The 18,416-nt window shown below is 41.8% G+C and overlaps 1 pseudogene; it reads right to left on the reverse strand.

The window, feature by feature from the left end:
* Positions 1 to 15,479, reverse strand: part of LOC149174603 (sugar transporter ERD6-like 6) — a 60,602-nt pseudogene extending 45,123 nt beyond the window's left edge.
* Positions 15,480 to 18,416: the final 2,937 nt, after the last annotated feature.

Here is an 18,416-nt window from a genome sequence, read left to right on the forward strand (position 1 = left end):
AAGAACCACTACCATCAGATGATCCATGAGCTAATGGAGTGCAGCTGATCGGATGAGACACCTAATATGCATGCAAAAAGAGAAATTTTGATCATTGATGGAGGGATGAAGATATCGACACTAACACTACGGTCGGGTGGAATGTGGAAGTCCCATCTCGGGTTTGGATTTTGCATCATCAATATGAGGTTATTCCTCGTATTTGTATGAGTAATATACTGGATTATATGTGGTATATATGGATGTGATTTCATGAGTATTCCTGTTGCTATTATGTTGGTTATTTATATGTTTTATGACAATAGCTATGTATGGATCTCATCATGTTTCTACTTGTAAATGAATGATAAATGTAGCTATGACCTAATGGATGAAATGGTAGTTGATGTGTTGAGGCATCAATGTTTCTTAGCAATTCTCAGCTAAGTATGAGACCCCTATGCTCAGATCTGTTATTTACACTTGTAGATTACATATTTGTAATATGTTTGACGAAATGCCTATCATGGGTAGTAGGGGTCCAGTCAGGGTCTCATTCAAGTGATTGCTTTTGCGCTATACTTGTTAAATATATTTTTTTGAAGGTATCATGCCATTCTAGGCCTAAAAATGTGGGCGTTGGCACAGAACTGACAAGAAGAGTCCCTAGACACTGACAGGCAGGCATGTGACAGCTCCCAGAGGTCCCTCGACACTAGCATGCCCATAACAAGAGAGTGTCCAGAGGTCCAGTTATCCGAACACTCAGTGGACCCCAAGGGAAAGTTGCCTAAAGTGTTGGATTGGTTCCTGAGAGTCCTAAGGCTGATGTTGAAGGTATGTATGGTGTGTTTCCATCGATTCCACTTCCTTAATGTGACTTAGGAGGTAGAATCATATCATAGTGGCCTCTGGTCACATGTTTACCCCGGCTGGCTAGTTGCGTGGGTAGATGTGGGAGGAGGGTGTTACAAAGTGGTATCAGACCATGGTTCACATATTAGACTGGATGGAATGTGTGTTGGTCATGCATGCATGTCAATTTCATGTGTGTCTCTTACACTTGAATTCCATGTGATTGTTGCATTGCATAAATTGATCATGGTTTTAGTGATGCCATCATGAGGAACTTGATGTTGTTATTGTGGAGTGCATCGTCATGAGTGTATGACTGGTTACATTTTGTTATATGTCACTTACATGTCATTATATGTCACTTACATGTTGTTATATGTTGCTTGGTTACATTATTGTATGTTTGGTTACATGTATCATTCTTGTCGGCTTGGTTACCAGTGTTGTTCATTCATGCTTGATTACATGTGTTTATGCATGTGTGTGGTTGGCTACGCATTTCTTATGCATGTTAATGCCTGCATGTGGTCAAGTGTACGATGATGTAATGATTTTTTTCATGCATGAGGCAGTGATGTGTGTTGTTTTTGAGGTCATGCATTGATGACTGGACCCTATCTAGAATGATGGTCGCATGGTCATATGCTTATGTATTATGCTTCTATATGTTTTCGTGATTATGTTATACATGTATCACGCTGATTTTTTGATCTTGCAGATAATGTATTCTCCCCTGAACTATCCTAAGGTATGTTCATTTATTGTGATTTTGTTTAGCTGACATGATATACCTTGCAGGAAGAAATATCGAATGACTAGCAAGATGGTTGGCTACAAAGACTCTCCCTCTGAATCAGAAGAGAAGTATGGTGTTGGGAACTCTTCCGATTTGGAAATTACACTGAGAAGCTTAAAGGAAGAAATAAGGAGTTGTAAGGCAGTAATGATATAATCATGTAGGCACAACAGAAGCTAGCAGAGGTAAATGCAGTGATACTTCATAGCTTGTCAGATTTACAGCGATAGGGGCCACTTCCGATCAGCCATGAGCAGGCAAAATTAATGGGGCATATGGTAATAGATCACATGGTGATCACAGGTTAGATAGTGATTACACGGTCATAGATGGAATATCGTTGGACACTCCTAATAAGAGAAGGGATAGACACATGTACTGTTCTAGTTCTAGTTCTGATCGGTATGATGATCAATATCGTTATGATCCTTACAAGAGGAGTGATAGGGGATACTTTCTAGATGAGTTTAAGAAAGAAAAGCCACCGAAATTTGATGGAGAGATGAAGAAATCACAGGATGCAGAGGCATGGTTACTTGGTATGAAGAAGTTCTTTCGGTTGCATGATTATTTTGAGAACATGAAAGCCAGAGTAGCTACATTCAGCCTCAAAGGTAAAGCAGACATTTGGTGGGAAGATGTGAAGAATGTCAGAGGTATACATGAGGAAGATTTGACTTGGAGTGAGTTTGAGCAACTATTCAAGAAGAAGTATTTGTTAGAGATATACTTTGATGACATGGGGAAGGAATTCTATAAGCTAAAGATGGGGTCTATGATAGATGATGAGTACACTAGTAGGTTCTTGGAGCTACTGAGGTATGTGCCTTACCTCAAGGAGGAGAAGGACAATATTAAGATATTCACCAATGGGTTACTGATGGCATTCAAAGATAGGATTGAGTTCGATGAGCCTAGATCATTGGAAGAGGCCATCTGGAAGCTAAAGAATTGTCAAGAACAATCAAAGCGCAGATATGAGACGAAGCCAGAATGGAAAAGCAATGCCAAGAACAAAGGAAAATGGGAAAAAAAGTGTGTATGACCACAAGATTAAGGTAATAAGGAGAACGTTGCACCACCTAAGGGATTCAATGCATCTGACAGAGGGCAGGGACAACGATTTGAGGAGCAGAACAAGGGTGCAGGATGGAAGCCTATAGAATGTTGGACTTGTGGCAAGGATCATGAGAGGAGAGATTGTCTGCAAAATCAGGGTGGTAGGCCTCAGATATACGGTGAACAAGACACACAGACTATTGGGGATGTTGGCTAGAGTGTTCCTTGCATTTATACAAAATTGGATAACAAACAGGAAGACCATTAGGCATCTATCATTGAGATGGACGGTAATATTTGTGATCAAGTTATTTCTCTTTTGATTGACCCTGGATCTAATTATAGCTATGTTAGTCCCGAGTTTGTGGATAAGTGTGGTTTGAGTAAGGAACTGCATGCAAAGTCTTGGTTAGTGTAGTTAGCTAGAGGTATGAAGAAGCGAGTGCATCACTGGGTAAGAGCTTGTGCATTTGATTTGAATGGTATGCCTAATGCAACATATTTGAATGTATTACCATTGGGATCATGCAATATGTTATTGAGCATGGATTGGTTGTATCCTCATAGAACCAAGGTAGATTGTTATGACAAAGTCATTGAGTGTGTTGATGACAATGGGGAACCAAGATTCTTGCAGGTAAAGAAGAAAGCCACATCAATTAGGATGGTGACAACTATGCAAGCAAAGCGTAGTCACAGGAAAGGGTGTATGTTATTTTCAGTGCACATTTCTAGTGATAAGGGTAAGGGAGTTGAGGATGCAGATGTGTTGATTAGGTACCCGATTTTATAGAAGTTCAAGGATGTATTTCATGAGGACATTTCAAAGTTTCCACCTCATAGGGAGGTATACTTTTCTATTGAGTTGGTGCTAGGGGTAGCTCCAGCATCAAAAGCACTTTACAGGATGCGCACACCTGATTTGGTGGAGTTGAAGCTACAATTGAAGGAAATGTTGGACAAGGGGTACATTAGGCCAATTGTATCACCATGGGGTGCACCAGTACTATTTGTGAAGAAGAAAGATGGTATTCTCAGATTATGCATTGACTACAGGTAGTTGAACAAAGCGACCATCAAGAAAAGGTATCCATCGCTGAGGATTGATGACTTGTTCGATCAGTTGAAGGAAGCAACATTATTCTCGAAGATTGATCTAAGATTCAGATATCAGCAGGTACACATCAAAGAGGAGGACATTTATAAGACAACTTTCCGGACCAGATATGGGCATTATGAGTTTATTGTAGTTCCATTTGAATTTACTAATGATCCAGCTACATTTATGTGCTTGATGAATAGTGTGTTGCGTCCATACTTGGATAAGTTTGTTATTGTGTTCATTGATGACATATTGGTATATTCTAAAAATGAGGAAGAGCATGTCGGGCATTTAGCAACAGTGTTGAGGTCGTTGAGAGAGCATCATTTGTATGCTAAGCTCAACAAGTGTAGTTTCTTTCAGACTGAGGTACACTACTTGGGGCATGTTGTCTCCAAGGAGGGCAATGAAGTAGATGCAGAAAAGATAAGGGCCATCATGGAATGGGTTGTTCTGAGGAATGTAGATGAGGTGAGATATTTCATGGGGTTGGCAGGCTATTATAGGAGGTTCATCCGAAAATTCTCACAGATTTCTTATCCTATCACATCATTATAGGGGAAAGGTAAAAATTTTGAATGGACAGAGGAGTGTGAGGCTAGTTTTGAGCAACTCAAGCAGTTGTTGACACATGCACCAGTGTTAAAGATTGAAAATCCGGACAAAGAGTTTGTAGTGTGTATAGATGCTTGCAAGAAAGGACTTGGTGGAATCCTTATGTAGGGTAAACAGGTTGTATGCTATGAGTCACAAAAACTGAATGAGCACGAGCATAACTATCCCATGCATGATATTGAGTTGGCAACGATTTTACTTGCGTTGAAGATGTGGAGGCACTATATTTTGGGCATGAGGTTTACATTGATGAGTGATCACATTGGGTTGCGGTATCTATTTAACCAACTGAATCTAAATGGTAGGTAGGCTTGGTGGTTGGCTACAATTAATGAGTTTGATTTTGAGATCCAGTATATCAAAGGTAAAGAGAATAAAGTGGTAGATTCTCTTAGCAGGCGGATACAGGTAAATCACTTAGCAACTATGATCTCTTATGGGACAAACTTACAGGCTAGGATCTTGCAGGCAAGACAGGCTATCCGATTTTGAGAATCGAATAGCCATAGCCCGGCCGCCTGTGGCGGCGCGACCCTGGGCGGTGAAACTGCATGTAGCTCTGTTTCCCAGGGCTGCACCCCCACTGACAGCCGAGCAGTGGCTATCCGATTCCGAGAATCGGATAGCCACCCCCACGGGCAGCCAGGCAGTGGCTATCTGATTCCGAGAATCGAATAGCCAACCCAACGGGTAGCCGGGTGGTGGCTATCCCATTCCGAAAATCGGATAGCCACCCCCACGGGCAGCCAAGCGGTGGCTATCCAATTCCGAGAATCGGATAGCCACCCGCACAGGCAGTCGAGCGGTGGCTATCTGATTCCGAGCATCGGATAGCCACCCCCACCGGCGATCGTTGGGTGGCTATCTGATTTCAAGAATCAGACAGCCACTGCCCAAGAGCCCTAGGCAGTGGAGCTGCGTGCATATATATTTTTTAAAGTTTTAATCATAAATATATGTGTTTTAGAATTTTAAAAGTTTTTTTATTTTTAAAAAATCGAAAATATATGTTTTTTTTTAATTTTTAAATTGTTTTTTTTTAATCCAATATATATATATATATATATATATATATATATATATATATATATATATATATATATATATATTGTTAGAATTTTATTGGTTTTTTTTTAATTTTCTTTTCTTTTTTTTTAATCTAGTTTGTTTTTTTTGTATTATTTTGTTAATGCTTTTTTAAATTTTTCTATTTTTAGTTATTTAATTTTATAGTTTTTTTAAATTTTTTTTGTTTTTTTTTTTTTCCAAATTTTTTTATGGTTTACTAGATAATTTTTTTTATATGTTTTTATGTTTTTTTTGTCCATTATATATATATATATATATATATATATATATATATATATATATATATTTTTCTTTTTTTATGTCAAAAAAATTTGACATAAAAATTTTTAAAGTGTAAAAAAATGTAACATTTAAAAAATATCCACACTTAATACATTAAAAAATTTAAAGGGTAAAAAATTGTTAAATTTAGAAAATAATTATTTACATTTCATACATTAAAAAATTTAAAGTAAAAAAATAGGTCTTTTAAAAAAAGGGCCTGATGCAAAATCACCGCTTTTTTAAATCAACATCCAAATCACTAACATTCTAAAATGTAATGTACATAAAAAAATTAAAGTGCCAAAAACTATGCTCCAAAAAAATATGTGTGTTCTGCGTCGCCCCTTTTCAAAATCTGGTCACTTTTTAGCTATCTCTATGAAACGGGTAACAATATTAGTTCTCGTTTCAAAATTTACATTTTTCTGAACCTATCCACAACTACATACAAATAATCATGACCTTTCCTTGATAAACGAAGACCTCCTACAAAATCCATAGAAACACTTTCCCATGGTCGTGAAGGCACTGGAAGTGGTGTGTACAATCCTAATTTCCTATTACTAGGCTTACTGACTGCACACAATGAACAACCTCTAATAAAACGTGACACACTTTCAAGCATACGAGGGCAATAAAAAAAACCTCTGAAGATTTGCCACTATTTTACTTACATGGAAATGTCTAGCAATAAGAGAAATGTGTGCTTCCCTTGTGACATTTACTCTCTCCCCCTGTGGAACACAAAGTTTTCCCAAATGATACAACATATTATCATGAACATGGTAGTCTAATTCCTCAACTTGGTCACCTTGACTCAAGTTTAAATATACCTCTTGAAAGTCAGCATCCTATGTGTATTATTCAACATAATGTAGTCACTTGCATTTGTTTGTATTTCAAAGGGTTGTTTCAAATTCGGCAATGTTAAAATGGGGGCTGAACTGATCTTTTGTTTCAAAGCATCAAATTCTTTTTGTTGTTTGCCTCCCCATTGGAAGACAACCTTCACTCTGGTCAACGCATGTAATGGAACTGCTATGGAGGAGAAAATGGAAATGAACATCCTCCAATACTGCGCTGCTCCTAGAAAACTCCTTACTTCTGTAACTGATCTGGGTATTGGCCAATTCACAATGATCGAAACTTTAGAGGGATCAATCTTCAGCTCACCTCCTCCAACTACGTGGCCGAAATAAACTAAGGAAGTTTCCCCGAATTCACATTTAGACATCTTCATAAATAACTATTCTTTTCTCAAGCATCCAACACTTTCCTAACATGCTTGACATGCTCTTCTCGTGATTTGTTGAGTATCAAAATATCATCTAAATAGACAATTACAAATTCATCAAGAAAGGATCTTAAAACATCATTCATAACTTTCATGAATGTAGCTAGAGCATTGCAAAGACCGAAAGGCATAACCAACCACTCAAACAATCCCAGTTTGGTTTTAAAAGCGGTCTTCCATATGTACTCCTCAGCTATTCTTACTTGATGATATCCACTTCTCAAGTCTAATTTAGTGAAATACTTTGCATTTTTCAACTGATCTAGCAAATCATCTATTCTAGGCAGTGGGTATCGATTCTTTATTGTAATATTATTTAAAGCTCGATAATCTACACACATGCGCCAGGTTCCATCTTTCTTGGGTACCAATACAATTGGTGAACCACATGGCGAAGTAGAGGGATGAATTACACCTTTATCCAAAAATTCCTGGACTTTTTTCTTAATTTCTAAGCTTTCCATAATTGACATTCGATACATACCAATGTTTGGGAGTGGATAATCCTACTGTAGCTAAATTTTGTGCTCAATTCCTCTTTCTGGTGGCAATCCTTTTGGTTCTTGAATCCATATTGATTGACCACATCAACCAATTCATATTTCAACTTCACATCACAGCCTGCAAAGGATTCCTGCTCTGAGTCATTCTTATGCTTGATCATAAGAAGCACGAGACTCTTGTTGGAATTGACTAGTCGCTTCATTTCCCCTGCGCTTGCCAAAGACATACTAAGCTTTCTGCGATGAGCTCTCACAATGTACTCCACTCCGCCTTTGAACAAATGATATTTGTTCTCCAATCTGTGGAAAACGGATTTCCTATCATATAGATACGGGATTCCCAACACAATCCCTAAGATATCCAATGGCACAACGTCTAATTCAACTTCATCAATGAAATTGGCAGTGATTGCAAATCTAAAAACGCATTTTCGTGTGATCTGCAAATTGGCATCCTTGGTTATCCAACCCAACAGATACGGTTTATGATGAGACACGATTTCCAGATTCAATTTCTTGACTAAATCCGTAGAAATTAAGTTGGCCTGAGATCCACTATCAAACAACATATCAATTTTTGTATGCTTGGAAATAACTCGGATATGGAACAGCTCGATTCAATTTTCCTCATTTGAAACGCTGTGAGAGTTATTTGTTGCACTGGTACTTGCTACGGCTACCTCTTTGCTTGCTTTTTCCACGACTTTTCCCTTGGTGACTGTGGCTGCGATTTTTGTTTCATCTCCTGAGTCTGAACCCAAGTCTTGTTGTGTAGCAGCATTGGTCTTTTGTTTCCCTTTATTGTTAAATTTCTTTGGTTGTAATTCTAGATGAAGCTTCCAGCAATGCGCTTCATCATGTCCCTCCTTGGAACAATTCTTGCACATGGGTTTCTCCCCTTCTTTCTTAACAGAAACATTTTTCTTTTGCTTTCCTTTAAACTTCTTCCCTTTTTCACCACTCTAAAATGGCTTCTTCTTACCTTCTTCCAGTACATTTTTCCCTCTTTCTTCGAGGTGTGTAGCTTGAACATAGACCTCATCAAGATTCGTGGGACTGAACATCAGAATGGTATGGCGAAGATAGCTATGCAACCCTCCTATGTATTTCAGCAAGGTATCTTGTGGCTATAAGTCTACTCCTAGCATATGAGCTCTTTTCCTAAACTCTTGAGTATACTCTTGAACATTTTGACCTTTCAACTGTCTGAAATTTTTCCAATTAATGAGAGCTTTTTGCATATGAGCTAAAGGGTAGAATTGTCTTTTTATAACAACAATGAAATCAGACCAAGTAATAGATATCTTACCATGTTTTTGATCTCGCCTTGAGTCCTTGATTCCCACCATACAAGTGTTGCACCCTCCATTCTCAATGAAACCAACCAAATTTTGATATCATCCTCTTGAAGGTTCTGAATTCTACAATACACCTCCAACCAACGAATCCAGTTATCCAGCTTCTCTGCATTAACTTCTCCATTGTACATAGGAAACTCGAATTTAACATCAAGCTTTAGAAAATGTGATTTACCAACCCCTTTTGAAGAATGATGGTGAGTATGAGTAATGGTGGTATTTGTGGAAGACGGTGAAGATCCTTTTGAAGAAGAAGATGAAGAAGATGGTGGAGATGGTGGAGGTTTGCCTCCATTCCCATTACCTCCTTTTCCTTTATCTTCAGATCCTTCTCCATTGGGAGGCTTGGAACTTTCTTCTTACAACCTGCTATTCCTCTCTTCATAGAGGACCTTAACCATCTCTATCATATCAAAGAAAGCCTTTCTGAAGGTCTTCTTATCTTCTGCCATGATAGGTTCTCCTTCATGAGACATAATCTTTGGAGACTCAACTACAACTTCTGCAACTTGAGGTTGTACTATTGTAGAAGACTTTGTCAACCTTACTCTTCTTCCACTTTACCCAACTTCAGGGCTTTCAACCAGTTTCCCTTCTCCTCTTTTTAGTTTTAACCATGTAAGCATGATATAAACTTGCAAACAATTAAATTGTTTTTTCACTAAGCAAATCTAGTAAGCAAAAACCTGGATCTGATACCAACTTGATCTGAAATGGAGAATATTAGTAATGCTAGTCTAATTCCCCATTCAAATTAAAACCCAAGATGCTTATCATTTGCTTTTCAAGTGCTTAAGGATTCAAAACTTTTGCTTAATTAATAGGTTCCCATGAAAGTTTGTTATGTAAATGTTATGAGCAATTTAATATAAAACATATGTTGAACAACAGCAATATAACAACAATGAACGTCAAAATACAACACACAGCAAGCCCATGATAAAAAAGTTCACCCCTCCTGGGCTACGTCTCCTTGGTCCAGCTTCCAATGGCTTGGGCCTCTCTCTTATGCTCAAATTACAACAAAAGTGTGTTTACAATGCTCAGATGCCTCTAAAACTTGTCTCAATGAGTTCAGAATACTAAAAAATGGCTATCTAGCCTCTTTTTGCATCCAATTTGGATAAGAACTGAAGAAGTTATGACTTCTCCCAGTTCCTCCACTATTTGTTCCCCAAATTGCTCTAAAACCGACCAAAAACCCCTTTTCCGCTCCAAAATCCGCTAATGGAGTGAAAAATTCATCTTTCAGCAGGGTAAATCTTGTCAGCCTTATCGCAATCGCAATCAACTAAGTTGCAGGCTCTTAACACTACAAAACATTGATATGCGGTGTTGCGGACTCGACAGGTTATTAAACCAAAATATATAACCTCCCGCGTCCAGAATCCACCACTCAATGCAATTGACGATCGACTGCAAGCGAAGGTCTTGTTTACCTGACAGAACACTACGATTGTGATTTTGCGGACCCATTGGGGTATTAAACTGTGCCATATAAACCTATCATGTCCGGGGTCTATCACAATCGAAACTCCACTGCGTTGGGGCCGATTCTTGTCGCCGGGGTCTATCGCAATCGGAACTCCACTACGTCGAGGCCGATTCTTGTTGCCGATGTGATTGCATCACATCGCAACTTCAACCTTACAGGGGCCGATAACTTGTTCGACAATCCATCTACCGCTGCGATATGTGATTTTCGAGGGAAAATGGTAGGTTGCCACTTGTCGCCTCCTCATTTGCTGAAGACCTTTCCACACCATCTCAATCCTACCATGTAGGCAAGTCAAACTTGAGTTTTGACTTGCTCTAACTTCTACATACGAACTCGGATTTGAGTGTCGTTTGCACCATTGAATTCAGAATGATGAGCTCTTCAATTTGGAGCTGAGCTTGACAAGATTCTAACACTTATTTTTTAGCATAATTCTAAGCACCTAATCTGTCATATCCCTTATCAAACACATTAGTAACAGGGTGTTGCTATACAATTTTGCACATTTTTTACTAAGGAAGAGGGCCCCACACTTTCAACTTAGGGACTTAGGGGCCAAATCGACTTTATTTAGCTACTAGTGGAATGTGGGGGCCACCCACATAGGAGTTCGAATTAGCCATTCGATATGCTTGGAGGGAAAATCGAATGGGTGGATGGAGGGGCCCACATGAGGCTAAGGGGGCCCAAGGAGTTATAAAGAGAGATTAACTCTCATTTTGTTTTCATTCTGAATATTTGACAAACAAACTCACTCTTGTATGCTCTACTACTTAGCGAGTCTACTGGTTGTTTAGCCACGAGTCTTCCACAGGGAAGATTCAACCTCTACTTCGGGGGACCATCTGTGCCCGCCCTAGGGAGGCTATTCCACAGATATTACAGGAGTTTCCAGTAGCGATTCACAGCTCATCCAGCCACGCAGAGGAAGGGAATGCGTGTTTTCTGGGCAACCAGAAATATGCAGAGGTTGATTTAGCCAACCAAGACACCCCTCACTTGCAGGGAATTTTTGGGAGCAAGGAAGGTCGAGGACTGAGGTTATTTTATCAATGTTTTGCATCCAACTAGCCAGTACACGCAGCAGTATACATTTCTAGGCAGAGAGACTACGCATCGACCTCTAGCAGCAAATTCGTGGGGTTTGATTGAGCAACCATTAGGGCCAAGGACCATCTGGGAAGCAAGGGATCAGATACTACAGGGTAAAGCAACATTTGAGGGGTGTTTCCAGGTGGATTTGTAGGATATTTCCTGCAAATTGAGTTTGGCAGCAGTAGCCAGAGAGCAACTCCCAAGAGGCCAAAAATCCAAAGTCAAAATCAGAGAAATTCCCTTCTGGGTTTTTCTAGTTTTGTCCAAAGAGTCTAAGGCTAAGAGGGAAAAAAATTCTTGGCAGTTTTTGGGCACTTTCCATTAGGCCGAAAGCTAGCAGATGTAGTTGGAGAGCATCTCCCAAGAGGTCAAAAATCCAAAGTCAAAATCAAAGAAATTCTCTTTTGGGTTTTTCTGGGTTTCGTCCAAGGAGTCTAAGGCTAAAGGGAATAATTTTTTGGGCACTTTCCAGTAGTCCGAAAGTCAAAAGATATAGTTGGAGAGCAGCTCCCAAGAAGCCAAAAATCTAAAGTCAAAATCAGAGAAATTCCCTTCTGGGTTTTTCTGGGTTTTGTCCAAGGAGTCTAAGGCTAAAAGGGCATAATTTTTTGGGTAGTTTTGGACACTTTCCAGCAGGCCAAAGTCAGTAGATCAGTAGTTTACTATGACAACACATAGCATAGTCGAGCAGCAGATAAACAACCATCTTTCCATCTATTCTACCACCTAGGTTTGGTCCATCTTGTCCTTCAGACAAGCCCAGGTGCACTACTCCATTTATATATTGTACTCATGCTCTCATATTTCATAATATATGACTCAACGGTTCTAGTATTACAGTGTTTCATGGGTATTTGCTAAATGTTTTTAATTTTCCACTGTTGCATTGTTTTTTTAATTGGTTTATCACTTAAATTCATGTTTAGGAAAATTATAGCAATATCAGAGCATGATCTTGGCCCAGTTGTGGGTAACCAATAAGATCATGGGAGATTTGGGCATGTATGCACAGTGACGAGTTATACCATACACTACCCACGGCTTAAGGGAGATTTAGTATGCAGGGGCAGATGTGGTCACCATAATTGGTACTCAAGATATTGTGTTTGGAGAGGTAGATAGATAGGACGGACTACTAGTTGTCGGGCCCTAGCTTTATTGCGAGCCAGAAACAACCTCACCTCCCTCAAAGATGGATGCGTATGTAAGTATTGAGGGGGAATAAAATAATACGTAACGTATTTCAAGCTAGGCGTGGCATATTGAAAGTTGGTTCCTTCCTCTGTCGTGCATGGGAAGCTCTTGAGGAGGGAGTAGGATGAGTTGCTAAAACGAACGAAATGGAGGATCGACCTGTTATGATTACGAAGACAGACTGTTGCATTGGTTGGCCAGCCGAGGGGGGCTCGGTATATCTAAATCTGAGCAATCAGCTTTTGACATAGTCTGATGCTTAGCAAGAAGCTTCTCATGAATCCCCACACTTTGACAAGTCATGCCGCTAGTCGATCCAGGTAGGCGTCGATGCCGGTACTCGATCCAGGTGTTGATGCTGCTACTCGATTCCAGGTGTCATTTCGGGGTTGAGTTGTAAAAAGAGGTCAGGGGCTATTGTTCCGTCGATTCATAGAGCAATTTCCTCTCCCTAGATTGAGAGCCAGATCGAGATTCATCCATGGACCGAGTAGCGAAGGGAGCAGTGAAGAAAGCAGATGAAGTTGACTGAGCAAAGGCATTAGCTGGGATTGAAGCAACACTCGTAGCGAACAAAGGCAGAGGGAACTAGAGCCACAGAGACAAAGGTAGCATCAGTCCCGAGCGAAGTCTCAGACCCGCTAGAGAGGTTTTTTTTTATCCATTATTTGAACAAGAGAAAGCCCAAAGCTTAAGATTGCATATTATGACAAATTACTACAATGGCAAAGTGAAGCGTAGAGATGCGAGTATAAATTGATAACTGGTCACGTACAAAAGGTCATGGGGGATTGAGCACTTAGATTGAGCACTGATCAGGGGTTCAAGCAATGAGACTTAAATGCTAAGCCGCACCTTTTCCACAGATCGAACCATTCCCAGAGCTCACTATTATTTCCATAAGCAATCTGGGAGCTCACCTATGAATAATTCCATATCCAAGAACAACCAACCCCCAAACTAACCAACCAACGACTCACTAGGGGTATGCATTTTGAGGTGGAATCCGCTGGAGTGATGAGAGGTTGGCTCAGTTGAGGAAGGTGTCAGACCAGATCCATCCTTGTCCTTACAACATAGACACTAGAGGTGCACAAGCCATGGGAGTAAAACCATCTCCACTATGTGGGGAAAGCCGACAGAATCAGGGCACCAGATCTCCTGGAAAGGAGAAGGCAGGCCAAAGATAGTTAGAGGATGAGTCAAGGAGATGATTTTTCTAGTGGAGACCTGGGCTTGGACATCAGGGGCCTGAGGAGGAGATTGAACATGAGGTAGAGGACACACGGGAGTGTGAGGATCACATTGGTATACCTATTGTGGCCTAAGAATCACCATTGTTGGAGGCCTCTTTGATAGCACCAATTGACACTTTGGGGGAGAAAGTAGAGCATACACCCATAGGACCATCCATTGATGAGGTGCTTGGAAACATCCCCACTATTGATGAGGAGCCAATAGATACAGAGGCATCCAGATCTATGACACAGTTGCTGGACAACAGTCACCTACAACTGACTGATGAGCATGTCTTGCATGTTGGGTTGTCTAGGGAGGAACAGTTGGAGGCTCATGTCGATCCCATGATGGAGGAGAATGTGCAACCATCCTTTGGGCTAGCCAGTGATGAGGGGCAACATAGAGACCACACATTGGAATTTTAGCACAGTTCGCTTTAGAGGCACACTGATAGGATCTACAATGTTATCAACCCATCCTTACGCATTGGATTGAGAGAGGTGGAGTTGTCTAGACATACCAAAGGGGGTGACTAGGTTAGTAGCATTATTTGGTCACCTTTTCCCATCGGAGAGAAAGAGAGACAGATCTACCTAGTCAAATCTCATGTGTTGACCTGGGTAGTGGGATGAGACTGTCAGAGTTGCACAAGATGCAACATCTGCATGTCGGGCTTGTTCTATGTGCTAGAGTTTGTGCATTCGATTCCTCTCTTGGGGTTGGATGGCGAGAGATTCTGAGTTGGTACCTGGTGGAGTGGGCTAGACTCATGGTGATGGTCGTAGTTCGGAGTAAAGCTCAGTGGGAGCTCTCAGACATTGAGGGTGTTAGAGGCCCAAGTTGGCATTTGGATCCAAGCAGGGCTTCCTATCCAATATCAGACATGTGGGATGGCTATGGCATTGATGAGGTAGTCAACCCCATGCCTAAGCACATGCATTCCTTAGGGGAGCTCTAGTTGACGCTAGTGGCCAGGTGGTTTGTGAGCAGAATCCATTGGTTGTTTTGGCATGTTGGTTGTGCATGGGGGTGTAAGATGATTAACATTCTCTGGCAAGAGCTGGTTCGAGGAGGTGGCATGGGTACGCCACCAGACCAGATATTGTATGGAGACGAAGTTCTCCCATTGAGTTTAGGACTCAAGGGTCATAGATGATCGGCACAACAGATATATCCCCCCTAGCAAGAGTGGAGTTAGGGTGCTCAGGTCTACCAGGATGGATGAGGGGACATGATGCGTTTCATGGTGGGGTCACTATTAGAGTGGCGGACACTTTAGCACATGCAGGATACCATATGTTACAGGGTGGTATGATAGTAGGAAATGGCACACAAGACTACACAAAGTCAGGTCGCAGCGTTCAATGTTATATAGAGGGATGTGGCATGATGCATACAGACCCAATTCTAGGCCATAGCACCCAGTGGTGTGCAAGGCTATGCAGCGAGAAGTAGTGGTCTGCAGAGGAGCATGGAAATACCTGGTGATATACCATAGCATGCTGGTTTACACTGTGCGGTAGGAGGAGTGACTCGCATCGCATTGAGGACGTGTGGGGAGTGACAGGTGCAATGATACAAGCAGGACACGGGAGGGTACAGGATGGTATAGCCGTAGTCGGGGGTATCCAGTGGTGTACAAGGATAGGTTGCGGCATACAGTGGCATTTCATGGAGTGCAGTGGTACTTGGTGGTATGAAATGACACATGATGCGGTGCAACGAGCTCTTCGAGCTTCGCCTCCAGGGAGACTTATGGACAGGGATAGTAGGTGTACCATTGGACGCAACTCACCTAGGATCGATAAGGAAATTGTCGAGCATTTGGGGACACCATGTTTAGTGGAGGCAGGGCCTTGAGGGAGTTATCAGTAGATCTGAGGCGGAGAGAGGGTCATCCGTAGGATTACTCTTAAGCATTCTATCAGACTCTTGATCATACTCTTTGGGACATACCCACCCATCATCCTCCACTGTTGCTTACAATCGCAGTGAGTTTGGTTGTTTCACTTTGACACCCTCCATTCAGGCAGCAGGGCATGGGGGACTCACCCTAGGCACTTGGATGAGACACCACGTGTCATGGACTGAGAGGAGACTCTCCAATTGAGACAATTGGTAGGTGCATGAGTTGATGGTTATAGACTTAAGGATGGCATGGTTGATTGTCTAGGTAGCATATATTCCACCCCTAGGTTCACACTTAGGGAGGTGATCGAGAGGGAGTTACATGGTGATTTTTCAGTTGGACATCTTGGGGCGTTAGGGGAGCATGAGGTGCAGAGGAGAATAGTCCTTGTTGGTAGGATGATGCCTAGGCTTCTAGAAGTACCCAAGCACATCATCAGGAGCTAGGATAGCAAATCTCGTTATGTGATTTGGTAGGCACAGAACAACTGGATATTTGCAGCACGGGTTCTTGATGCTCAGTGCCTACCTATTGGATACCTACAGGAGGCAGAGACGGGGCACAAAGGGGTCCCAACAACTAGCAGCATATCACAGTGATAGACAGAGAGGATTGGGGTTTGTGAACCTCCAGTATGGTCATGGGATCTAGGGATCCAATGGATTGGTGGGATACTCCACTCCTCTGTGAGCATGGTCAGGATAACAAGCAGACTGATTCATTCGTAGATGGACACATGAGCGATCAACGAAGTCCTCACTATAGGACAAGGAAGATTGTTGCTCAGGATTTGGGCTAGCCATGGAGTGATAGGCGCTGGCACTATTGAGTCACTTTGGCAAGATTGGACTAGCCTCAACCATCGCATAGATTATGGCCGAGAGTTACGGGAGAGGAGGCTCTGGTACGAGCATGCTAGGCAGTCATTCATGAGAGTGTCACAATGTCAGCAAGATAGGTTCCTTCTACGATGGGCAGTGAATTTTAGCATAACATGGCTGAGCAGTTCAACTACCCATAAAGGTGAGCTAGTTTCTACAGGGGAGGGTCATGCAGATCTTCCATTTGGTTTCAATGATTCATTGATGGTGTGGGGAACTTCACCGGTGTGGTAGGGTGATCAACAGGAGGAGATCAAGGGGGGCCCGGGTAGACGAGGGTTCAATTTCACCACGATTGGATTGCATCTTCGGGATTTTACTCTTGTAGTGCATGAGATGGACTATCCTGTAGAGCAGCTTCATGAGGATTTGGGCAGAGTTTTACATCGTTAGGATGCTCTACTTATTGGTGATAAACACATGGGTTGTAATGCCCATATTTGGTAGGATAGTGAGTGGAGCAAGGGGAGCTTCACGTTGATCAGGTTTGCTTGGAATCCTGGTATCAAGGGACTCCTTCACTACAGGATAGTACAACGATCAGGGATGATCCAATGGCACATTTGGGACCCTGGTGAAGTTTGTAGTGATAGTGGGGGTCCACAGTCAGAGAGGGTGTTTGTTCAGGCATTACTTGAGGACAAGCGATGTTTGGTGCATTGGAAGAACTTGCTAGATGACGATGCCACCTAGGAGGGTGAGCATATTTTGGAGCACCCAACTTTGAGGTTGCTGAGGGAAAACAACATTTGGGAGGGGAGGACTGTCATGTCCCTTCTCAAACACATTAGTAATAGGGTGCTCCTACACAATTTTGCACATTTTTTACTAAGGAAGAGGGCCCCACACTTTTGACTTAGGGACTTAGGGGCCAAATCGACTTTATTTAGCTGCTAGTGGAATGTGGGGCCCACCCACATAGGAGTTTGAATTATCCATTTGATATGCTTGGAGTGAAAATCGAATAGGTGGATGGAGGGGCCCACATGAGGCTAAGGGGACCCAAGGAGTTATAAAGAGAGATCGGCTCTCATTTTGTTTTCATTTTGAATATTTCACAAACAAACTCACTCTTGTACGCTCTGCTGCTTAGCGAGCCTACCGGTTGTTTAGCCATGAGTCTTCCGCAGGGAAGATTCAACCTCTACTTTGGAGGACCATCTGTGCCTACCCTAGGAAGGTTATTCCACATAGATTGCAGGAGTTTCCAATAGCGATTCATAGCTCAGCCAGCCACGCAGAGGAAGGGACTGCGTGTTTTTCTAGGCATCCAGAAATACGCAGAGGTTGATTTAGCCAACCAAGAGGCCCCTCACTTGCTGGGAGTTTTCGGCCCCTCACTTGCTGGGAGTTTTCGAGCGCAAGGAAGGTGGACGACTGCGGGTATTTTATTAGTTTTTTTCATCCAGCCATCCAGTACACGCAATAGTATACATTTCTGGGCAGAGAGACTGCGCAATGGCCTCCAGCAGCAAATTCGTGGGGCTTGATTGAGCAGCCATCAGGGCCAAGGACCATCCAGGAAGTAAGGGACCAGATAGTATAGGGGAAAACAACATTTGAGGGGTGTTTCCAGGTGGATTTGCAGGATGTTTCCTACAAATCGATTTGGCAGCAGTAGCTGGAGAGCGGCTACCATGAGGCCGAAAATACAAAGTCAAAATCAAAGAAAATACCTTTTGGGTT

Source organism: Pinus tabuliformis, chromosome 4_1, assembly GCF_031772625.1.
Source record: "Pinus tabuliformis cultivar Carrire ecotype Pingquan chromosome 4_1, CPIR1, whole genome shotgun sequence".
Taxonomy (NCBI): Eukaryota; Viridiplantae; Streptophyta; class Pinopsida; order Pinales; family Pinaceae; genus Pinus; species Pinus tabuliformis.